This window comes from Alexandromys fortis, unplaced genomic scaffold (assembly GCF_014885135.2).
Source record: "Alexandromys fortis isolate MF-2015 unplaced genomic scaffold, M_Fortis_MF-2015_v1.1 scaffold_13, whole genome shotgun sequence".
Lineage (NCBI taxonomy): Eukaryota > Metazoa > Chordata > Mammalia > Rodentia > Cricetidae > Alexandromys > Alexandromys fortis.
Genome location: NW_026067908.1, coordinates 7120085 through 7145263, shown reverse-complemented (window position 1 = coordinate 7145263; position 25179 = coordinate 7120085). Strand labels below are relative to the sequence as shown.

The window sequence follows — 25179 nt, the reverse complement described above, 5'->3', positions numbered from 1 at the left end:
GGTAATTTCCTAGATGGACTTGCAAATTTCGTTTGTCATCAGTTTCAAGGCGAGGGCCAAGAAACTGGAAGCTGGGATGTGGATGGTTCTGGGAAGCCAGGAGCACATGGGCACCAAGCTTTCTACCCACGGTCTCAGCAGGAACTCTTGAAATATGATGTCATAAGCCTGAGACCAAATAAGGCTACAGTGGTAAGACATTCAAACATGCTATGTACCAAAAGGAAGTCCTCCTGCTGTGCAGTGCAGGTCAACTCTTGAGGCCTTCAGTGGCATGGGTCTCTCTCCTCTCCACTTAGTGTACAATTTCTTTGAGGCAATGCCAGGGACAGAGATCAATACAACCACTAGCCTCAAGAAACTCCTAATATGGTGTGAGAAACCAGCTCATCCTCAGACTATTCCCAGAAGGTGAACTAAGTGTGAGACAGACAGGCAGAGCTGAGCTGCCGGGGCAGAGTAGGAGCCCCGACTTTATGGGCGAAGTCAGTGTCAGTGATAGCTGTCAGTTACCGTTACTAGGGCTTCATTAGTGACATCCCATATGTCTGCCTTGGTGAACTTTCTAAATGGCAAACGTGGTCATGTCATTTCTTACTTATAATGCCTTTTAAAATGAACTTCATTCATATAGATACAATACTGTGTCTCCTCAAGATCTCCATTGAACCCCGAGCCTCCATGGACTTGGTACTAGGAAGTCCGGTCTTTGAGAAGTAATTAGGATTGTGTGTGGGTGGGTAGTGCCCTCATCACAAGAGACAGGCACTGTCTGTCCCCTCTCACCCCCTCTGTCTCTTCACCATGTGGTGACACAGTGAGGAAGGGGCTTTTTATGAACGAGAAAGACAGCTCTCAGCCAGCACCTTTGCCTCGGACTTCCAGCCTCCAAATCTATGAGAAATGCATTGTTAATAAGTCACCCCACCTGTGGTGTTTGTTACAGGACCCAAACTACAATAGCTAGCACCAAGGACTTACCATTACTAAACCGTTTTAGTTATTTTTAGTGTGTGTGCTTGTGTGTGTGTATATGTAAACATATAAGCTGTCTATTGCTCATAAGAGCTATTTCAATCTTTGTTGCTTTATGATGTAGCCTGCCCTTTATTTTCCAGCCATTCCCCTGCACAGGTTCTCCTTATCTGGTTACTCTAAGAAACCTTGGTCCCCCCGTGTGTGCTGCCTTGTCTCCGCCGTGCCTTCCCACCCATCATCCGGGCTGTTGTTAGTCATCCTTTTAAACCAGCTGCTTTGTCCCTGGGCAGCATTCACATCCCAGCCCTTTTGGCCTTTGCTTATGTGTGGATGAGGCTGGAGATGCTCTTCCTCTGCTTGTCACACGGTGCTCTTTCAAAAGTCATGTCCAGATGCAACCAGGTGTGACATCTTTGTTGACTCAGCAGAAGGAACTGGACATGTTCTCCTGGAGGCCTTTGCTTGATAGACGCCCCTTGTTTCTCCTCCAGCTGGACCGTGAGCTCCTGGAAGCCAGGGTCTGTGTCTGTAGCTCCACATCCTGAGCTCTTAGTGTTTGGGAAATAGTGAATGGATGCATTACTCACCCCCCACTGTAATTAAGCTGCCTGTCTAGCACTGCGTACCACTCCATACCATAAGCCCCCTTTGAGGGAGGGCGTTTATTGCCTTACGTATTCTATTTTGTCTTTCCTCCCATCAGTACTGCTGTTCACACTGAGTAAGCAGGAGACAGTATTTGTTAGACAGTTGAGTCTAGATCCAGGGACCTTGTTGGCTACATTTGACTCATTTTTTAAAACAAAGGGAAATAAAGCAGTTAAGAATACAAGGGCTGGGTGGTGGTGGCGCACACCTTTAATCCCAATGCTTGGGAGGCAGAGACAGGCAGATCTCTGTGAATTCGAGGCCAGCCTGGTCTACAGAGTGAGTTCCAGAACTGTTTCACAGAGAAACCCTGTCTAGAAAAATAAAAAAATACATGGCAAAGTCAAAAAATGCCTTATAGGACATTCTAAGCTCTGGGGTTAAATCAGGATCTCTACTGATGATGGCCAAGTGACCTTGGCCAGCCACTTATTCAGCTTGAATTTATTTTCTTGGAATGGCTTGTCAGCTGGACTAATAATATCCCACTAGAAGATGGTTCTGAAGATGAAAAAAGGCAGTATCCAGGAGATGCTTGGCACTTGAAGGTGCTCAACCAGAGCTAATTTCCGTTCACCCTGTTAGTGTCATAGCGTGGCATCAGCTTGATTGGTTCCTTCCAAGCAAACTTCTGTAGGTCTTTGAGCATTAGAGACATGTCGCTTATGTCGCCCTGGCAGTTGGAAGTGAAATAGTGGTGCCCTTGAAAGCTGACACTGGGCCGTGCCAGGAAGACATTAGCCATCTCACAGGCAGTGCTATTCTGGGACTCGATGGCTTTGGAAAGAAGATAACAGCTGACTTTTGTGCAGATAGAGAATGCCTGTGTTCTGGAAGAAAGTGCCAAAGCCTCAGCTTATGCCATCTGGAAAGGACTCAGCCTACCCTGCAGTTGGGGATTCAAATGCTATTATTTCTATGCCAACATAAGAGTTTATTCAGGAAGCTGCAAAGAAGAAGAAAAATACAATCAGATTCCATAGTGATGAACTCCAAGGGAACTGGAAAGTTCCTGGGTCTTTTCTGCTTGCCTGTGTTCAGTAGCTGTGAATATGGAAGGGAGTATGGAAGGGAGGGTGTGTTTGTCAGAACAGTCTACCTAGTGCTGGAGCTATAGTTCCAAAGACTTGACAGAGCAGAGCTTCCCTTCGCGTAGGCTCCATGTTGATGGTGGAGCGGTGAGCTGCTGTGTTCTTCTCACTCAAGCATCAAGGCTGGTAGAGTTGCCGTCAATGTAGTACTGCCAGTTATCCTGTCAGGAAGAAGAGGCAAGCTTACCCAGGCGGTCCACCAGGACAAAGACACAAGCCATGTCTGTCTACACGTGACTATCCAAGCAACATGCAAGGCTTAAACATCATGGAATGATGAAATAGAGTTGTGGTACAAGCTCTAGAAGAGGAGCATTAAAATATCAGAAGTGTGTGGAAGAAAGGGAAAAGATTGTCTGAGGCGCTGGGGAAGTAGAGCCATCAGAGTTTGAGGATCAGTCAACTGGGAAGCAAAGGGGAAAAGGAGAAACACAAGGTGGTCAGTCTTCTGTTTTCTGCTGTCTTGATTGATGATAGGCAAAAGATGGTATACAGTTCACCAGGAAAGGAATGCTCAGTGAGCCGCATGTTACTTCTGCTTCCTGAGGAGAACCAGGAAGAATTATTAAGTAAGGCACTGAATGTGTGGATCTGGATTTTAGGTGGAAGATAAGAAACAGGGATACGCATTCAATGGTCATCTGCTCAGAACGGATGGCTCAAACTAAAGGAAAGCAGGTGGAGCAAAAAGTAAATCAGGTTATGAAGAGTAGGGGAGGCTATTGAAGTGGATTGTTTATGCAAGGGGCATGAAGTAGAAATTGATGCAATTATTTTGAGAAATAATTTTCAGTCATCTGGTAAAGATGTGCAAATCCTTTTACCCAGAAATGCCGGCCCCAGGTGTATATTCTAGAAAACATCGGAGAAGTCACACAGAAGACTCAAGCAACGTGGCGACACTAGCAAAACCTGGAAGCAACCCACCTAGCCATCCAGACTAGAGAGGCTAAATCAGCTGTGGAATATTCACACAATGGAAAGACACCGCAATAAAGCCTAATGAAGCAGAACATCATGCAGCAGCATGGATGAGCCTCAGGAACAGAAAACTAAATGGAAAAAGCCAAGTCACATAAGAGAACATCCAATACGATTCTTTTTATATGAAGTTCATATGCTTGTAAAACTAAACACATGTGGGAAAAACTTTACAAAAATCAGTAAGGGTAGGATAAACACAAAAATAAGAATAGTGGTTGTTTGGGGGAAGGAGAGGAAGGCCTAGGATCCCAGTGGTGTCATGGGTTCTAGAGACCGGAATGGTGCATTTCTCACTAAGTGTAGAAGGAAAAGGGCACCCATTGCACTCATTCCTTTTCCTTCTTCTTTTTTAAAAATGTAACTTCCAGAATGTGAAATAGTTATACTCAATACTTTTAAATACTTACGTTTTTTATTTTATTTTTTTTGTGTGTAGATGATCATGTACATGTATGAGTATAGGTGAACTTTTCTTTCCCGCCCACCAGTTCCCAAATAACCAAGATGGAGACTCAATATTAATTATAAGTGCTTGGCCAATAGCTCAGGCTCATTACTTAGTAGCTCTTACAACTTAAATTAATTTATATGTCTTATCTAAGTTCTACCACGTGACTCATGGCTTGTTACATCATTTCGTACCTATCCCGTTTTCTCTATGTCTGGTTGATGACTCCAGAGACTCTGCCCTTCTTCATCCCAGCATCCTTAGTTTGGTTGCCTCACCTATATTTCATGCCTGTCCACCAGCCAGTCAGCTTTTTTATTAAACCAATCAGAGCAATATATATACACAGTGTAAAGGAATATTCCACATTTGAGTATATGTGTTTGTAGAGGTTAGAGGTCAACCTCTAGTGTTGCTCCTCAGCCACCTTGTTTTCTTGAGACAGGGTCTTTCACTGGCCTGAGGTTTTCTGATTAGTCTGGAGTGGCTGCCAGTGAACCCCAGAATTCACTTGTCTTTATCTCCTTGGTATCAGGATCATATGTTGCAGGAGGCTGCTTGTTTGTTCCCTGCTGCTTAGCACGAAATAATCACACAGAAACTGTATTAATTAAATAACTGCTTGGCCCATTAGCTTCTTATTGGCTAGCTTTTATTGATTAATTTAATCCATTTCTAGTAATCTGTGTATCACCACATGACTGTGGCTTACCGGCTAAAGTTCCAACATCTGTCTCCGGCAGGGCTCCATGGCTTTTTTCTGACTCTGCCTCCTTTCTCCCAGCATTCCATTTATTTTTCCCCATCTAGCTCTGTTCCCCTATAGCTCTGCTATAGGCCCAAAGCAGTTCCTTTATTAACCAATGATATTCACAGCATACAGAGGGGGATCTCACATCAATCATAAGTACACACCACTATGCCTGATTTTTCATGAGAGCTCTGGGATTGAATTCAGAGTCTCATTCTAGCACAATATACAACCTATTGCCTGAGCCATCTCAGGAGAGACGGCCTCACAACTTACTCTGGGTTTTAGTAATAATCTAAAAGTTAAAATAATAAAGAAGGCTTGAACAGAGGAATAATACAGTCTGAAACATTATATAGTCAGTGGACATGGAATTGTAAAAGGAGGTCACTTAATAGTCAAGACAAGAGGAAAATAGAACCCTAGAAATTAGCAGAAAGTTAACTACTGTGAAGACCATTTATTAAGGGACTTCCATGTAACCAGCCCTCAATGATGAGTCTTATGAATATATGTCATTTTACCTCGCCACAATATTTTGAGAGAGATGCTCTGTTGGGTTCTTTTAATCAATGAGAAAAACGAGATTCAAAGAAGCCATGTAATAATCTAAGGTCTTATATTTATGTGAGTGGCAGAGTTTAGATTAGAACAAAATCTCTGAAAATCTGTGCTTTTCGTATTGGCTTTGTGGGAGCCTAGGCAGTTTGGATGCTCACCTTACTAGACCTGGATGGAGGTGGGTGGTCCTTGGACTTCCCACAGTGCAGGGAACCCTGATTGCTCTTTGGGCTGACGAGGGAGGGGGACTTGACTGGGGGAGGGGGAGGGAAAGGGGAGGCGGCGGTGGGTAAGAGACAGAAATCTTTAATAAATAAATAAAAAAACAAACAAACAAAAAGAAAATCTGCTTTTAGCCCAGACATAAACCTGAGTCCTCTCTTCTCCAAACAAGGAGGGTTTTGAGAAGGAGAAAAGACTTGGCAATGTCAAATGTTGCTGAGACATAAAATAAGGCTGGGAATGTGGTTAAGTTAGTAAAATGCTATCCTAGTGTGCATGAAGCCCCGGGTTCAGTCCTCAGAACTGAAACTTGGCTGGATAGTACTAGCCTGAGATCTCAGAATCTGGGAGGTGGAACCAGGATGTTCAGAGTCATCCTCAGTTAAGTAGTGAGTATGAAGACGGCCCATGAGGCAACATGAGATCCTGTCTTAAAAATAAATAAGTAAATAAGTAATGAAATAGATGATAGGTACATATATAGATAGACAGATAGATACACAGACAGTCAGATAAGTGGTGCACAAAGTCTTCTATGGATCTAAGCATGTAGAAATGAGTGACTTCTATCTACCCTTAGGGTCAACAGTGACAGCAAAGTCCAGTAAATGACATTCAATTGTATTAGACAAAATGATGAATTAGAAGCAGAAAAGTCAAAACAGATAGTGTAAATTGGATTTAATGGCTTACACTGGTAACCCCAGCACCAGAGAGGCTGAGGCAGGAGCCTTGCTGTGAGAGTTCAAAGACAACCTTAGCTATTAGTGAGTTTCCTCCTGAGCTAAAGAGTGAAATCTTGTCTCAACAAACCAAAACAGCAGCAAATTACCCCCTTCCATCCATAAAATAAGACAAATGAACCGACCCCCCCACACACACACGAGGAGTGTAGAATGTTCTTTTAATAGAAAAAACAGCCCCAGGCAGAAATCTGAGCTATTGAACAGAGACTTAGATGAGGAAGAAACTTGGAAGGGGCTCTAGCATCCTGGATTGCACTTGTGTGAGGACATCCAAACACTGGGGCAGGTGAAGCAGAGAGTCAGAGAGGAATGTGGAACACCCCCTCCCACCCTTCTCTCGCTTTCATCCTGGATGAAGGGATACAGGGAGGAGCTTAATGCATCCAGAACAAGAGACAGGACGAACTGCTTTCCCACACTGTGCAGCCAGCAGGGTCTCAAAAAACAGAACCTCAAACCTGAATTGTGTACAGGTTGTTTAGTTGGGGGCTTTACCCCAGTCCCCTGACATCCATATATACAGGAGTCTGAAATGTTTGGTGGAAAGTTCCAAGCTCCCTCCCCTGGGAGGGGCTACAGTCCAGACTCCACCTCCAAGAAAGCCTGCTAAATGGTGACCCCTCTCCAGGGAGGTTCAAGACCACTCCCACAGGCTATTTAAACTGCCCCCTCCCCCGAATGAACACATGGTCTCCCGGTTTTCTCTGGTAGTTCTGGTTCTCCTTTTCCCTCTCTGTGTTTTCCCAGGGGCCATCTGGTAGCGCTGGCATCCATTAAACCTGGGGCATTTTTAATTTGGTCTGATCTGGTTTGATTTGGGTTTTCCCACTGAGGGGGCTATTTTTCCCACTGGCCCAAGCCTACATGTTGTGGGAGCTGTGGGGCTGCATTCCGCCACCCAGCTCCCGCCACCGGCTAGCTTTACCTGAGATAACAACACACAAACTGTATTCTTTTAAACACTGCTTGGCCCATTAACCCTAGCCCTTGCAGGCTAATTCTTATATCCCGATCAACCCATCTCTAATAATCTGTGTAGCATTTTACCGGGAAAGATTCAGCATGTCTGACCTGGCAGCTTGCTCCATGGCATCTGCCCGGGAGAGGGGAGCATGGCCTCTGTCTGAGGCGTCTGCCCCAGAGTGGAGAGCTATCGAGTCTGAGCTCACTTCCTCTTCCTCCCAGCATTCTGTTCTGCCTACTCCACCCACCTAAGGGATGGCCTATCAAAATGGGCCAAGGCAGTTTGTTTATTACCAATGACCTTCCTCCATCAGCTACGTGTTGGAAAACACCCTTCTTGCCCATGCTCTCTGCCAGGCTAAGATCGGCTTTGTCTGGGTGAGTTCCCCTTTCTCAAGTACATGCTGCTAGGGTCCGGTTGACGGGTTGTCTGTTGGAGTCACGGCCATGCCAGGCATCACCTTGCTGAGGTGAGATTGTATGGGACAGAGATGTCTCCCCACACATTTCTTATGCCCCTGTTTTTGACTCAAGAGTCTTATCACAGTGGAGGCATTGTGGTAGGCATTGAGTCCCAAGACTTGGCATAGACTTATAAAAATAGTCACTTGCAATTGGAGGCCTGATCTCCATGCCTTTAGGCTACCTTTTACTAAAACTTCTTTTAAATTGGGCTATCTAACACCTAACATAAAACAAACAAGGCTCCAAAAGCCCATGGTTTCTGGATGCTGTGCTCCCGCTCCCTTCCCCTCTCTCTCCCCCGCTCCCCTCCTTGCTTCTCCAGCTGTTTATTGCTTGTCTCCTTTCCTGGCATCAATCTGGTCACACTGGGACTCTCTACAATGGATCCAGATCCATTCCCCCAAGTTTCAGTGGTTCTGAGGACTGAACCCGGGGCTTCATGCATGCTAGGCTAGTATTTTAGTCTCTCTTAGTGTCCTCGTTGTTGTCTAAGTTCTCTAGGGTTGTGAATTGTAGGCTGGCTTTCTTTGCTTTATGTTTAAAAACCACCTATGAGTGAGTATGTGTGATAATTGTCATTCTGTGTCTGGGTTACCTCACTCAAAATAATATTTTCTAGCTCCACCCATTTTCTTGCAAAATTCAAGATGTTGTTTTTTTTTCTGCTGTGTAGTACTCCACATTTCCCTTATCCATTCTTTGGTTGAGAGGCATTTAGGTTGTTTCCAGGTTCTGGCTATGACAAACAAAGCTGCTATGAACATAGTTGAGCATGTCCTTGTAACACGATTGAGCATCCTTTGGATATACCTTAAAGCAGATCGTTAGACAGACAATTGTGGTGAAACTAAGTTCTGCCCTGCCTGGATGGCTCCATGAATATAGTGCTGGAACAGACAGAAGAGTATGTAAATGGACGGCTGAAGAATAAGTACGGGGATGCGTTCATGCGAGGAAACTGTAATGGTGGTAAAAATAAAATGCTGCAGATCCCCCGAGGGGCGCAGTGGTCAGTGGGCCATGAGACCACACTGCAGGTCTCCAAGTGGGGGGCAGGCAGCGGGCAGCGGGTCCCGAGAGCACCCAGTCCCAGGCAGCGAAGACACAGGGGCAGCGAGTCCCAGGCAGAGAGATAGACAGATGGGCATGCTGTACAAATCAAATCTTAAAGTTTTCATATTCGCATTTACTTCTGTATGTCCAGAATATTAAAATTAAAAAAATCATGACTGCATAGAATAAAACCAAGCAAGAGCAACCAGGTTTTATAGTCAGGTCAATTTCCAACTCACAGGAAATAGTCAAACTTCAGATACTCAGGCTGGAAAAGCCTTGGTCATTAGCTGGGGCACTTGGCAAGTACCTAAAGGGAACAAATCTTAAGTATGTTGTTTATTTTGCATTTAAACTCTTCTTTGTTCATCTTTTCCCCTTTTTGTTTATTTTGTTTGTGGATTTTACTCTTTCAATAATTTCAATATTTCTTCAAGATTACATTTTATAGCCACCTTTGGATGTTTTTTGCTAAAATACTTCAATTTTTTTTAGTCACTAAATTAGGGTTTCTAATATATGTATCTTTAATATAGTCTACATAAAATAGTGCTCCACTTCAAGTATGATATAAGATCATTTAAGCCTTTTAGTTTCTTCTACTTGTCCTTTAAAGAGTCATTATAAATTCATAATAATTATTAGTGTTTTTACTTAAAATAATCAATTTTCTGTCAAAGAAATTTTTAAATGAGAAAACATTACTTTAACATATATCCAAATAAGTACTACTTTGTTATCCTTCAGCTATTTGTCTAGACACATGTTAGTACCTCATCACCTTGTTTTCATTTTTGTCTGATGAATTCCCTTAAGAGATTTCCCATAAATATGGAAGCCAAGTCTCTAAGGAATGGCAATGTTCTGCACAAGAACCACTCCAGTGCCAGGTATGAGAAACAGGCTTTAGAATGGTTGATCAGAGGTTGAAGGTAAGCCCCATCCCTGAAGATACCATACACTTAGTAAATAGGGCTGCTTGGATTATTTGAGCTGGATCTAACCCAAATGCCTCTTTTCTACTGTCTAGCTTTCATGATACCCCAAATACTATGCAGTCTACCAAGTAGCAAAGAAATAAATAGTTTTATATAGGTGTAAAACCTACAAATCACAACAATGGCCAGCATGGCAAGATACCCATAAAGCAAATGGAGACCATCACAGAAAACCACAACTGGACCCAATGCAGAGATTAGGGCAACATAGGGAGCCTAGTGCCAACAGGTACATCTACACCACAGCTCCTGCATTTATAGATCAAGGACTATCATGGAAGAGAGGGAAGACAGATTCTAAGAGCCAGAGTACCAAGCAGTCTGCTATGAAACAGTTGTTCATAGAAATACTTGCATAAAGAAGAGATAGAAGGTCAAGATAGGGGAGCAATATCTTAAGATTTAAGTCATCTGAAGAGAATTCAGAAAGTTTAAGGCTTAGGGTAGACAGAAATCTAAATAATTCTGACAATTAAATTCTTCTTGAGAAGATAAAGAAATGTATTAAAAAGAACTGAAAACACAACATAAATGTATACAAATCTTTGAGGAAAAATCCCAATCATCTTAGCAAAGTAAAAAGCTAAAAGATAAAGTATGGCATAAAATAAAACCAAAACAAAAGAAACAATGAGATGGTAGATTTAAACCTAGCTATAATCAATAATTGTATTAAATGTGAATGACATAAATTATATCCTTAAAGGCAGAGATAGCCAGACTAGGTTAAAAAATGCATACCATATCTACCTGCTGTTACAACATTTGAAATATAAAAACAATATTTAAAGATCACTAAAGGTAATTATACAAGCATTAAACTGAAGTAAACTGAAGTGGCTATTTAGAATAAAATAAAGGAAATTTTAGAACAATACTCTTAATGGAGAAAGAAAAGACCAGAAAGATAGTTCAATTTCTTTCCATGGTGTGAGGACACAATGAGAATTCAGGAGTCTGCAAACTAGAAGAAGGCCCTCAATGGAACCTCAGCCTTCTAGTAGCCAGTGTCAGGAGCCTACGGATTAAAAGAGGGTTCTCAATACAAGATTGTTATGTTTACATCATTTCAGTCTCCAGAACTCTGGGAAAAAACATTGTTGCTTATAAACCACTCAGTCTATATTTGTTCAAGATTTTCAAACTAAGACAAGGCTTATCTTAAAAGAATTATAGTTAATATACATAAAAATAAGGGACTGATTTATTTTTTACTAAGATTGCAAGAAGTCAATACCAGCCCTTGTTATGTCTGTTCAGTTTTATATTGGAATTCATACTCAAAGCAGTAAAGCAATGAAAAGAAATTTAAAAATAACCTATGTATTATACAGTAAAAAAATCCAACTATCTGTATTCATACAGTATATGATCATCTTGGAAATTGATAAGGAGTGTACAGAGTAACTAAAATATAAATTTTAGATGGCCACAAAATAAAGATCAACTAAAATGATTATTTTTCACATGCTATGAAATAAAAGTTGAAAATTAAAATGATTAAAAATAAATATGTTTATAATTATATTAAAATTATGACATTCTTATTGATAAGTCAAATATGTGTGAAACTGAGACAATAAAACCACAATATTATTAAGTAAGTGGGAAATTATACCAGCTTTATAGGATGAAAAACTTTGAATTATTAAGACATTATTTTTCCTCCAGTTCATCTATAGCTATAGTGCAGTTTCAGTGAAAACCAGCAGAAACTTTGTAGAGTCTGACAAGGTACATAAGGAAGTATAAGGGATCTTCTTGAATAGCCAAAATGTTTCTTTCTTTCTTTTTCTTTTTCTTTTTCTTTTATTTTTGTTTCGTGAGCAAGATTGGACAACTTTCTATGATTTTATGATATAATGAGTTGTGTGGTTTGGGAATAGGGAAAGACATACATTTCACTGGAACAAAGTACAGAGTCCTGAAATGACCACGGTCAGTCACTGTTTTGTAAAGGTGCCAAGGTAATTCAAGAGAAAAAAAATAACAGTCTTTTCAACAAATGTTGGGATAATTGGATGCTCATGTGGAGAAAAATTAACCTTGATCTTTCCGTTATAATACCATGCACAGTCAGTAGTCCAAATGAAGAAAAAGCCCAAATGTAAAACCTAAAATTATAAAATGAGAAGAAACCAAGAGAAAATCCTTACAATATGACAGGCGATGGCTTCTTAGGACACAAAACCATGAGACTGACTTCAAAGGAAAAAGTAATAAGTTGAATTTTCTAAACATTAAAATTTCTGTTCCCCTGTAAATATTGCTAAAAATGATGAGAAAACTACCAAGGAATATGTTCTTCACAAAGGTCTTTTTATGTAGAATAAAGAAGTTGTGTAATTCAGTCTAATTACCACCAATTCAATAAAAGGAGAAGTAAAAGCTTAGCGTCAACAGCTATGCAAACAGATCAGAGGCCGGGAGCACACTGAGACTCAGGGTGATTTTTTTCTTTACCCTCATGTTCTAGTCAAAGATTTCTTTTTTCTCAGATCATCCTGTGTTTCCGATTTATACCATGGTGCCTTGTGACGATACTGGAGGAGTGAAGGAATAAATATTTGGCCATTGTGCCCTAGTAATGGACTGTTCTTCTCCGAAGAGTAAAGAATAATTTGCTGTTGTTTTCCCAGTGTGTGGTTCAAAAGACTCAATCAAATCACTAGGAATTAGAGGAAAGGTAAAGTGAAACTTAGAGTTCACTGCAGACTTCACAACGGTGAATATCGGAAGGATTGACGTCAGATGTGAAGAATTGTAAATGAGAACGCCGTAGATTGCTGATAAGACTATTCAATGGAACACCCGGGAAAATGCTGTGACCTGTTACAAAGTTAATCATACATTTATTGTGCGTGCAAGTGGGCAATTCTAGTCACATGTCTTTATTGAAAATAAAATAGCCACCTGTCCACATAAAGTGTTATGAATACTAATATCTGTAACATATCATGATGTCTGCCTCCAACAGGTAAGCAGATAAACTTTGGTGAATTCGTTCAACGGAATCTAATCAGCACTGCAAAGGAATGAACGAGTGAAGTATTCATCTACGTGGAAGGACCTAACAGCATTCCAAGAATAGACTACGAAGACATTCCATATCAGCCCATTTGTCCTGGCAGAAGGGATGCCAGTGGTTGTAAAGTCTGAGGTGGTATAGATGGTGTGGGAAAGAAGAGGCTAGATTTGGAAGGGACGGAAGTAAACTTGAGGTGATGGAAATATAACTTCATAGTGGCAATAGTTGTAGAACTATATATATAACAAATATATGTTTGTTAAAATCCATCAAATTTTGTTCATTTGCTAGTTTCCAAATTTTACTTCAGTGAAGCCGAGTTTTCAAAGGACCTACCTAGGCTGAGGTAATTATCACATGATGAGTGGGTAACCAGGCAGATGCATGGAATTTAGTGCCCTTCTTCACCTCAGCTTCTCTTTTCTTTCAAGGCCAACATTTTCCCCAGATGAGGTGGGGAGTGGGGGAAGATGGTGCCAAAACTGTGCGCAGGGTTACCAAATTTAAAATGATTCTGGATGACCATTAGCTTGAATTTTCTCTTGATTTTGGCTTTAATTGGTCAACCCTACAAGGTTCCTCCTCCTGTCACTGTGGGATCCACTGTGAATATCAAACATCTCCCCAGACAGAGTCTACCTAGAGGAGAAAACTACCTCACATTAAAACACTGCGAGTTTTTGAGTCTTTGTCTACACAATCACCTACTAAGATAATGAAAATATTTGACGACATTTTTAGGTCAAAATATCTCACCCTTTGTTTCAGGACTCCCCATGTTTCCTACTGTGTTACACCCTTTCAGCTCTGATTGGCCTCTGGTCTCGACTTCATAGAGCCTGGCTAAACCACACCAGAATCTTAAGACTTTTCATGTATTCCTTCCAGAAGTCTTGCAGACTTCTCCTTTGCTGCATTTTCCATTCCCCAAGCTTCTCTGTGTTCCCAAATACTTGACATAAGCGTTGGTCGATGTATTTTTTAACCATATGGAGAGGTTTCCTTCTCATCTGTGTCCTCCATTTCGGGGGAGGGGCTCATTCACATTGTTTCTACACCCAGAGCACTGGCTGACACCTACTGCCCACCAGTGAACATCTGTCCAGTGGGCACATTCATGAATCACATGGTTCACAGTGTCTGAAAATCAACTCCTTCCCACTCTCCCCCTTAGATGTCATCTGCATCCATCTCAACCTCCAGGGCTTCTTCCAGTTAGAGCCTCTCAAAGAAGGGGTTTAGCAGATGACATGTGTGTTCTGCAGACGGCCTCCATGACTTCTTTGTTCTAGTTTTGGTTCTGTTAACCCTGAGAGCTTGGACAATCAACCTTCGATTCTCTCAGAGTCACTTTGCACATCTAAAAAGCTGGAAATGCGTGGCAAACGCACCACAGTTATTTTGAAAATTCAATGCTACAGCCTCTAGATCAAGAACAGTTGCACAAGAATTTGTGAAGCAAAGAAGGACATGATTACTCAGGGATGCTCAAACCCCAAGGACACGAAGATACCATTGCACAAAAATTTCACGAGACATGTCGATGTTCTTGGAAAAGTCGAGTGGACCGTGGCACAGCAGGGACAGGCCAAAATGTTTCGCCCCCTCTTTTCTTCCCTCTGAGGTGTGTATCCACATCGGGCTTAAGTGATGGGGCAAAATTCATTCGCTGCTTCACCCTGCTGACATCTCTGTCACTGTCCGTTCAAGTCCCAGACTGCTTGGCTGTAAGATCAGCAAAACGTTGATCTCCTCCCCGGGGTATCTAGAGATTAAGTATAGATAAGGAGGGGGTTTAGGGGTGTGCCATTCCACGGTGTCATCCGGAAATACTTTGGTTGAACTACATAGTGACACTTGAGCAAGAGCTCCCTCTGGGCTTCATGACAGGTGTCGGGTTTCCTACCACTTAAACAGCAACAAAAGGAAACAACAGCGAGTGTCTGGGTCCCTTTCTCATTTAAAAGGGGACAACAGGGAAGCAAACATCTAGGATAAAAAGCACCACGCTTGAAATGCAGATGCTCTTTCTGGGATAGGTGTTTAGTGTGTCTTCCCCATGGCTCACGTGTTGGAGATCTTGTTTTGGGTGAAGCTATCTGAGAAGCGGTGGGACCTTTACAATACAGAGCGTCATGGCAGGTGTTCAGTCATGGGGACTGATGTGCTTGTCACAAGACCCTGGTTAGTCTCTCTCAGAGAGTGTTGTGAGGTGGTGTCCCGTCTCACTAGATGCATTCTGGACATACTCTTGCCATTTCCATGTATCTAACACGAGGCCCTGGCAGATGGTCAGACACCTGGGGGTACTTGATCTTAACCCCTTAGACCCTCAAATGGTGAACAAAATTAAATCTTCTTTACAGAAACCCAACCTCACAGCTTTTTAAAAGAAGAGTTGAATGAAGACCAATTCCAGCATTTTCCATTCATCATTTAGTGCAATTTGAAAGAAAACCCAGGAATCTGTGAACTGCTAAGCTGGCTCAAGGGGTCACCCTGCTCAAAACCAAGCTCGTTATTCTTGCCAGTTTCCCTGCGCTCCGGGTTTCCTCAGTATGCTGGGAGCTCCTGCCCCCACTCGTACCCCTTGTCAGCATGACTGATGAATTCAATATCCCCGTCTCTCTAGCTGACAGTTGAGCAAGCTGACTCCAGTCTGCAGGACCCCCTGGTTGCCTGGCTCAAGCTTCCCCAATCAGAGGCCAGAGCTGCTGTGGACAGACAGACGGGTCTGCGGGGGCTGGTAAATAAGAACTCCCCGAGTGCCTCTGCCAAGGGCCGATTTGACGAGACTGCCATTCACCTTGTCAGCCTGTGTGTGGGATTCATCAAGAGTCGGCCTCTCTTTACTTCGCTTTCCTCAGTGTTCCAGGAAGGCTTTGCCTTTAAGTCTCACTGTTCTGGAGGCGCGACAGCTCTACTGGTTCATTACTCGTCACAGCACGACCACCTGCTATTCCAGAAGCATTTAGGTTCCGAATGCGGGGGGGAGTGAGAAAGGTCGCTTGGCGCCATAATGGGCTAGAGCTTTTTTGGTTTTATCCATTCATATTCTACAAATATTTATTCAGGCTGCGGTTTAGCTCTGGAGACAACCGAAGAAGAGGATCTTTGGGGGTGAGCGTCACTGCTCTTTCGCAAAAGCGGCATAATGGAATCCAGAGATTCCACCTCACAGTCTGTTCACATCGGCCGAATGTTGAATGAGTCAGGTACCTCACCTGCATCACTGCGCTGACTAGTTAGGTGATTCTACTGGGTAACCGAAATGGCACCCAAACCCATCCGGCATCAAATCCCATATTAACCATTTCTACTGCATTTTCTGTTTCCATACTTTTTAGTTTTATATTTAATTTAATTTAGTTTTATATTTAATATTAATTTTTAAAAAACCCACAACTGGTAGAATAGAAGGAAGACACTGCTGTTTATGGAAGCTCTGAATAATGCAAAGTGTCCTGCTATAAGAGGACTTTGTTCCTGAGCCTTTGGGGCTGCAGTGGGTTAGTGTTTGGTGGACAATGCGGCATTTGGTGACTGACCTTTCCTCCAAGTTCAGGAAGCCTCTCAGGTTTCAGCCATCCAGGCTGCCTGGGAGCCTGGGGACTGGGAACTAATTCCTTATGTGCTTCTCCTGGCCTGAGGCTTTGGGGCATGGCCTGAGACTTTTGTGTTAACTGGAGGGATGCGGTCAGCCTGGACACTGCTGCGGAGATTTAATCTAAGTAGCCACCAGAATAGGCTCCATCCAACCTGGAGAAAATGCCTATTTCTTACACGTATTTGAAGGTTAACTTCCCTTGCAAAAGCCTCCCATGGACGGAAGAGGGAAGGCTCCTGTGTTCAGAGGCATTGCTCGTGCACGGCTTAGCTGCTCTGGCTATCGAACTCCAGATACTACAGGGAAGCAATGTGAAGAGACAAGATGAAACAACTCCATCTACTCAGTGATGCCTTTTTGTAGGAGGAGGGCGCTGCTTGTTTGTTCCTGCTGGTGGCTAGCTTAGATCCGAAATAACCACACAGAAACTGTATTAATAAATCATTGCTTGGCCTGTTAGCTCTCGCTTCTTATTGGCTAACTCTTACATCTTAATTTAACCCATTTCTATTAATCTGTATGTCACCACAATGTGGTGTCCTAACAGCAAAGTTTCAGCATGTCTATCTCTGGTGGCGGATCCATGGCGTTGCTCCGACTTCCTTCTCCCAGCATTTAATCCAGTTTTCCCCGCCTACCTAAGTCCTGCCCTATCAACAGGCCAAGGCAGTTTCTTTATTCATTAACCAATAAAAGTAACACACAAACAGAAGGACCTCCCACACCACCCTGTAGAACATTGAACATGTTTCTTAACATCTCCATTTCTCCATCTATAAAGCAATGACTGTGAGAACTTTTCATTTGGACAGAGTTGCTATACAGATCCAGTCAGATACTTCCATCCATTTAATACCCACTGGAAACCCGAGAAACAGTGAGGAACAACACGTAGACATGCACATGAAGCTCCGGGACCTCCTGGGAGAGGGAGACGTCACACAGCCTAGACAGAGAGAGCCGTTTAAAGAAAAATGATGAATGGCATTATTAGAAAGTAATCCAGGGTGCTGCTAGGGTGTGGGGATGCAAAGGTCACTTCCTGTGAGACTTGAAGGGGGGGGTCACAGGTGACATGGTGATGGGGAAGGGTAGTGAGAGGCATTCTGGCTGAGTAAAGCAGCGTTCATGACGTTCCAAAGGAGCTCGGTACCAACTATGGATAGAGAGAGGTCGGTGGCTAGGAGACCACATTCCTTTGTTTACCATGGATAGCCTCCTTTTAAATCCAGAATATTCATTCAGAAAGTCTTTACAGGGTCTACAGAGATGGCTCAGTGGTTAAGAACACTTGCTGTTCTTACAGAAGATCCAGATCCAGTCCCTAGCACCCAGGCGACAGCTTATTACCAGCTACAATTCCAGTTCTAGACCATCCAACTTCTGGTCTCCAAATGCGTGAGGTACACATGTGGTCCACATGCAGGCGAAGCACTCCCACACCGAAAATAAAAACAAATGGTTTGTTTTGGAAGAGAGAGGCTTTTGTGAGCTCGCCAAAGTGTCACTGTAAGGGGCCTCGGAGCTGGTGCAGAGTACACCCAGACACCAAGTTCCCAGCCCAAGGGAGGTTTATTACCTCAGGGGAGGAGATGGGGGCTGCCTCTGGGTCAGACAAAGGCAGTTGCAGTTGTTTCTGCAGAAGTAGTTTTTATGGAGAAAAAGGGGAAGTCTGTGCTGGGATAAGTTAGTAAGTTCCGATTGGATGGTTTAGCCAGTGTAGCCGAATAATGAATTTTGATTGCTGGACCTTGGAGTTTATTTCAGGGATGAGTTAATAGCCAAAAAAGGAAATAGACTTTGGGAGCTATCATTAGGGATGTTATCTAATAGTTCAATAAGGAGACAGAAGGAGAAAGGGCAAACCTGCTGGTGCCATCTTTGCCATGCTTGGGCCTGCTAGAGAGCCCTTCAGTCACTACTAATTGAGAAATCCTGCTACTGTCTCTCTTGTGTGGTGGTATGTTTAAGCAGAGAGGAATGCTAGGGTAAAGGGAGAGCTGGGATAAACTCTGGGTATGGGGATCAGATAAAGGAACTTGTTTCCCCACAAAAGTCCAAAAGCAGTAGGCGCCAATTAAAGGGGAAAATCAGTGATAATACTACAAGTGAGCATTTGTTTTAAGATGTCTGTGTGCTTGAATTACATGAAGGGCTTTAGAAGTGGTAGGTACTACCATGGCATCATTTTATGTAGAAAGAAACGGAACCTTGGAGAGATGAAAGGCCTTTCAGGGACAAATAGACTGGTAAGGGCAGAGGGTTAAGTTGTAGTCAGGCCCCATTCCAAAGACTGGGAGCTTAGCCCCTCTGGCAATGCCAGGGTGAAACTATTCTACTCTGAATGTATCCTCTTCAAGAGCAGTTGCTTTTCTGAACACTCATCTGACTTCAGTAGCTGCTTGTTAAGCAACTGATGTGGGCCAAAGCCTTCCCAGCAGTCTCTCCTTGCTCTCTACCCCATGTGACAGCTGAATAGGGTGTGTGAGGGACACCAACACATAGCCATTCCCTGTGGCCTCAAGATCCAGGCCCTGGCTCCACCAGCTGCCACCTTCCCAGCTTCCAGTTCTCCTGGACCAGGGTGGGTCTAAAACCACCCTAGAAAGGAGAGGCCTGCGATCTAGAAAATACTCATGACAACAGCAGCTGAACACACGGCTAGGATGTAGCTCAGTGGAGTAAGTGCTTAGTTTGCGCAAGGCCCTGGGTTCCATCCTCGGCACCAAAAACAGATAAATATTCCTTATCAAAGTACTCAGTTAAATGATGCATAGGAGCCTTCTCACTTGCCTTTGAAAATGAGCCCACAAGTGGTCACCACCTAGCTCATGTGTACGCCCAAGTCCAGAAGATGAAATGACTTGTCCTCGATCACAGAGCTGGTGCCCAGCTAGGCCTAGTGGACATCAAACCAACATTATACAATGCTATCCATCCAGACACAACATATGCACCATCTTCCCTAAGACCTCAAGAGGACAGCACAGGAAGAAGGTGTTTTAGGAAGAGAAGTGCAGGTAGACCTTGGGTCTAGGTGCATCTGTGGGGCCTTGAAAGGGCTCTGAATTTTCAGGAAAGTCCAACGATGAGACCAGCATTTATTAGGCCATAAATGGTGGATTTCACTTGGAAAATGGTCTTTTCTCTGAACAGTGGAATAAATGAGAATATACCCTTTTTTCCTGCTGAGTTCTCAAGTGAATTATATTAGGGGAAACTTAACACTGTTTTATGCTTTTCCTCATAAACCAGTCAACTAACATTGCACAGGCAAGAATCAACTGACATAATACCGTCATTCGGAATTTATTACCTAACAACTACGATCTTATATTCCATATGCATATTTCTCCGATAAATTTCCAATCAGGTATCATCAACGTTCTGTTTCACAGAACAGAACAGATGCAATCCTAGGCCAAGACCCATTGCTGGCTTTGAACCTAGGTTTCTCTGAATATAGACTTTGTGCTGCTTCTTACCAGGCAAGCTTAGCTCCACGGTTAGAGCCACGGCTTTCATATGCAGCTGAATTTACGTCCAATTGTAGAAGGATGTAGTAGAGAGTGGAAAGAAGTGAACTCCGGACTGTATTTAGATCTTACCCGTGTGACTGAGAGTCAGTGTATCACTCTTAGGCTCAGATTCCACAGCAATAAAATGAGGACAGTTATACAAGCATCTAGGTCCCCTGAATTGTCCTAAAGATTGACTGACTTTATGTTGCCTGTCCAGTATGCTGCCTGCAAGCAGTAAGCCATCAATTAAAAGAAGGATTACTAACTGAGAGAAACTGAGTCTAATTAGACAAGCCAATTTTGATCACTAGTCACAAGGAAGAGCCTGCACTAACCCCCAGCACAGCTGTCTGGTAGATCCCCACACCTCTGGTAAAATAGTTGATAATGATTGACGAAGAAAATGGACACATAGTCAGAAAGTGTGCAGGGTAGTAGCAGAAGACAGTCCCCTGCCTCCCCGCATTCCTGGGTTCAGCAGTTGCAGCCCAAGGAGGCGTGACTATCTGAGTGATGGCTGTTGGGAACTGTTGGCTTTTGGCCGCAGTTATATTTAGCCAGGAGTGTGTCCGATAAAGGATCAGAGGCAGACTGTAGTGTGCAGTGGTGTTCACACTGCTTAGTGTAGTCTTTTGACAGCACCAGACCACAGGAGATTTTGTCACTAAAAGAAAGCTTTTGTTTGTTTATTTTCTCCCACATTCCCAATCCTTTGTACAGACATTTCATCACCCAAGATGATTATCTTGAGTTTGCTGTGTTCCCCTGCATTTCTGATTAGCCGCCATGTACTGTGCCTTAAATTTTCTTAGCTCAAATACTATTAAACCTTTCGTGTTTCTCAGGAAGTTAATCTTTGCTTTCTGTTTTGATTCATCTACACTTCACAATTAGTCTTAACATTGCAATTGTCTTATTCTATCTTTCTGTTTGTGTTTCCTATGATACTGTGAACTGTAGGCAGAGACTGCTCATTTGTTCCTGGCCGCCCAGACTCAAATAATCAAACAGAAACTATATTAATTACAACACTGCTTGGTATATTAGCTTAGGCTTCTTATTAACTAACTCTTCCATCTTAAATTAACCCATTTCTATTAATCTATGTATTGGCACGAGACTGTAGCTTACTAGTAAGGATCTGGCATCTGTCTCCTTTGGTAGCTACATGATGTCTCTCTGATTCTGCCTACTCTTTCTCTCTAAATCTCTTCCAACCTGGCTATATTCTGCCCTGCCATAGGCTGAAGCAGCTTCTTTATTAGCCAATGGTAATAAAACATATTCATAATATACAGAGGGGTGATGTAGGAGGGTCTTCTATCTATCTGTTGCTTTCATTGGTTAATTAATAAAGAAAACTGCTTGGCCTGATAGGTCAGAACATAGATAGGTGGGGAAGTCAGAACAGAATTGTGGGAGAGAGAAAGCAGAGACAGGCAGATGCCATGATTCTCTCACCCAAGACAGACGTAGGTTACCATCTTTCCCGGTAAGCCACCACCTCATGGTGCTACACAAATTATTAGAAATGGGTTAATCGAGATGTGAGAGTTAGCCAATAAGAGGCTAGAACTAATGGGCCAGGCAGTGTTTAAATGAATACAATTTGTGTGTTGTTATTTCAGATGTAAAGCTAGCCGTGCGGAAGCTGGGCAGGACGAAAAGCAGGCCTGCCCACTGCCCCTTCTACAGAGGGGAATTCCACATCATCTCTCCTTTTCTGTCTAAATAAAAAGAAAGGTTTTAATTTTAATATAGTAAAATTACATATAACAAAACATGCTCAAACAAGAATTACAGTTACAATATTTAGTCTGTTTGTATCTAGCAATTAATTGTTCATTTTTGGCCACTCAGATCCAAATACTCAAGCAGAAACTATATTAATTATAACACTGCTTGATCTATTAGTTCAGGATTCTTATTAACTAACTCTTACATCCTGGATTAACCCATTTCTATTAATCTGTGTATCGGCACAAGGATGTGGCTTACTGGTAAGGATTTGGCATCTGTCTCCTTTGGCTGCTATGTGATGTCTCCCTGACTCTACCTACTCTCTGTATCTCTTCCAGCCTGGCTATATTCTGCCCTGCTATAGGCTGAAGCATCTTCTTTATTAACCAATGGTAATAAAACATAGTCATAGTATACAGAGGGGAATCCCACATCATTGTGAACTCCCACCTCTTTTGCCAGGGATCAGAGAATCTCTGGAGCCAACAGCAAGTACTGGACCTCTTACTGCTCACTAATAACTCTGAGTGAATGAATGGATGGCTAGACAGACAGTGGCAATATGAGGTGAAGTGATGTACATAGAGAACTTCACATGTAGTGGGAGTTCTTCTTAACCTATCATGCCCAATTGAAGTTTCTGAGCATAAATGCTATCTTGTTTCTGTATATACTTGGCTTGACTTCTCACAAAACACAGTAGGGACTCAGATACTGATGGAATGAACAAATAAGTATTCAGCCTCCGTTTGTGTTATCTGCTACATAACATGGTTGCATTAGGTTTCACATTTGCATGGTCGCTGTTGCCTGATTCCCTACTTTGTGGGAGACACCAAATCTGTATTAGTCACTGACAAAATCTGCATGATGAAGTCTACAGAACAGTAGGATGGACACAGGGCTGCTAATACAAGGGGAAAAGTAAGGGACTCTATGAGCTACAGTTGAGACCTCTAGGAAGTGAATGATGTCCACCTAGAACTCTCCTTTAGGAAGAGACAGACTCCTAGGAGATGATGCAGGGGGAGCTATGGAAAGTCTCAGCATTACCCCTCCAGGCCCTGCAGCCAACCAATCCTTCTCACGTTCAAGTCAGTCTTTCATACAATTTCCCTTTAGAAATCTTCCAATTTCTTTTTTAGAGGGTATATATTTTGACAGGACCATGGAGTATCCAGGTTCTTGGTCAAACACTATTCTAGGTGTGTTTATGTGAGTGATTCTGGCTAAGAGTAGTATTTAATATTTGAAGCGATAGACAGAGCAAAGTGAAAGGGCCTTGACAAGTTGTCTCAAGAAGAGAACACAAATCTGAGGAAGGGCATTTTCTTAGGGTTTCTGTGGCTGAAAGCAACTTGGGGAGGAAAGGGTTTCATAGTTTTCGTCCATCATCCCAGCAAGTTAGGGCACAAACTAAAGCAGAGGCCACTAAGGAATGCTGCCTACTGGCTAGCTCCTCCTTGCTTGCTCAATTTGATTTTAGTTTCTGTACACACCAGGACCACCATCCCAGGGGTGGCACCACCCACAGTGAGCCGGGCCATTCCACATCAATCATCAATCAAGAAAATATACTGCAGGCCTGCCCACAGGCCAATCTAGTGGGGGCATTTTCTCAATCGAGCTTCCCTCTTCCAAAATGACTCGCGTCTGCTGAGTTGACAGAACACATGCCAGCACAGGCATCCTCCTGCTTGACTGCTGGAACTGGGCATTCTCTCTTTCCAGGCTCAGACTAAAAAGTTGGCTTTTAGGTCTCAAGTTGCTGTTCACACTGTAACTGACAGTATGGACTCTCTGGGTCCTCTGGTTTTCAGACTGAACAGGAACCATTGTCTTTTCTGAGGTCCCAGCTTGCTAACTGCAGACTGTGGGACTTCAAAGCCTCCATAATCATATGAGCCCATTCTTTGTAATAAGTCTTTCCCCAATATTTTATCTCTATGTACTCTGTCTGTCTATCATCTATATAATCTATTTATATATCTATACTACCTATAATATATCTATCTCTATATCTATCTATCTATATCTATCATCTATCTAATTTATTTACATCTATCTATCTATCTATCAATCAATCAATCAATCTATCTATTATCTATCTACCTACCTATAATCTATCTCTATATCTATCTTCCTAATCTATCATCTATCTAATCTATTTATATATCTCTTTCTTTCTTTCTTTCTTTCTTTCTTTCTTTCTTTCTTTCTTTCTTTCTTTCTTTCTTTTTCTTTCTTTCTTTCTTTCTTTCTTTCTTCCTATTTATCTCTATCTGATCTATCTATCTATCATCTACCTACCTACCTACCTACCTACCTATTTACCTTTCTACTTCCCATGGGCTTTATTTCCTTAGAAAAGCCTAGTGAACATAGGACATAAGGAGGAAGCATCCTTTTCTTAGTCTGAATCTGGCATAAACTAGGCTGGCTAATCTGTTCCCACTACTACCTCGTTCACTGCAGCACTCTGGAATGGGAGTGGGTATAATTTCTCAGCTACAGATGAGAAACCGAGGCTCACAGAAGTGAAGCAGCATACCCACAGTCATACAATTAGCAAGTGGCCGAGCCAGATTAAAAGCTCATTGTACCTAACTCTATCAAAGTCATTTCCCCCCACCCAGCTATATCCTCCAGGGCCTATTTCATGTCTTTATTACAGAGTAAAATCTTTGTGGACAGAAACCAAGCCTTATTCTTATTATTCTTATTCTTATTCTTATTATTATTATTACCTTTTCATTCTTAGGTTTTGTGCCTAACCCAGCACCTAGTGCATGAAAATGAGTGAGGGATAGTCTTAGATTATTGCCCAATCTGTGTGTATTGTGAAGTTCCCTGCAGGAAGGACTTTGGAGACCACCTAACTCTACTCAGCCTTATTTGACGTCCTGATCTCTTGATTGCTCATGCTGTGGTCAATTATGGTATGACTATGAAAGCCTTCAGGCATTGGGGAATATCCTAAAGCATGGCCCCTCATGTTGGGGAGCACACTGCCTCAGGAAGCATGTCTTAGGGCCCTTTCAGCACCTTACCTTTCCACAACCACCCACTGCAGCCAGACCTGCTCTTGGGTCAGAGCAGGGAGGAGAGAGGGTGTGAGGTGAAGAAGACAGGGAGACCCTGACAGACTCAGGGCCTCTGCTGGTTGGACTCTTCTATAAATAGAAGGAATACTAAACAGAATGTCTTTTTAATATGCACATGGAATTCATTTATTTAATGAAGAATTTTCCTGGAACACAGAGCTTGCCATCAGAGCTGAGCTATTTTGAGTAGGATGTGAAGGAAAAACTCAGGAGAATTATTTGCTCTTTGGATTTATGCATTTAAAATAGGCTGCAATAAAAAGTAAAAGTA

At 42.6% G+C, this 25179-nt stretch overlaps 2 long non-coding RNA genes across 2 annotated transcripts in view; one reads left to right on the top strand and one right to left on the bottom strand.

Moving 5' to 3' along the window:
* LOC126498032 (uncharacterized) overlaps positions 1-25179 on the bottom strand; it is a 505230-nt gene that overhangs the window by 243875 nt on the left and 236176 nt on the right. The gene's annotated exons all lie outside the window — the stretch shown is intronic.
* Positions 1-25179, top strand: part of LOC126498033 (uncharacterized) — a 247134-nt gene that overhangs the window by 78940 nt on the left and 143015 nt on the right. The gene's annotated exons all lie outside the window — the stretch shown is intronic.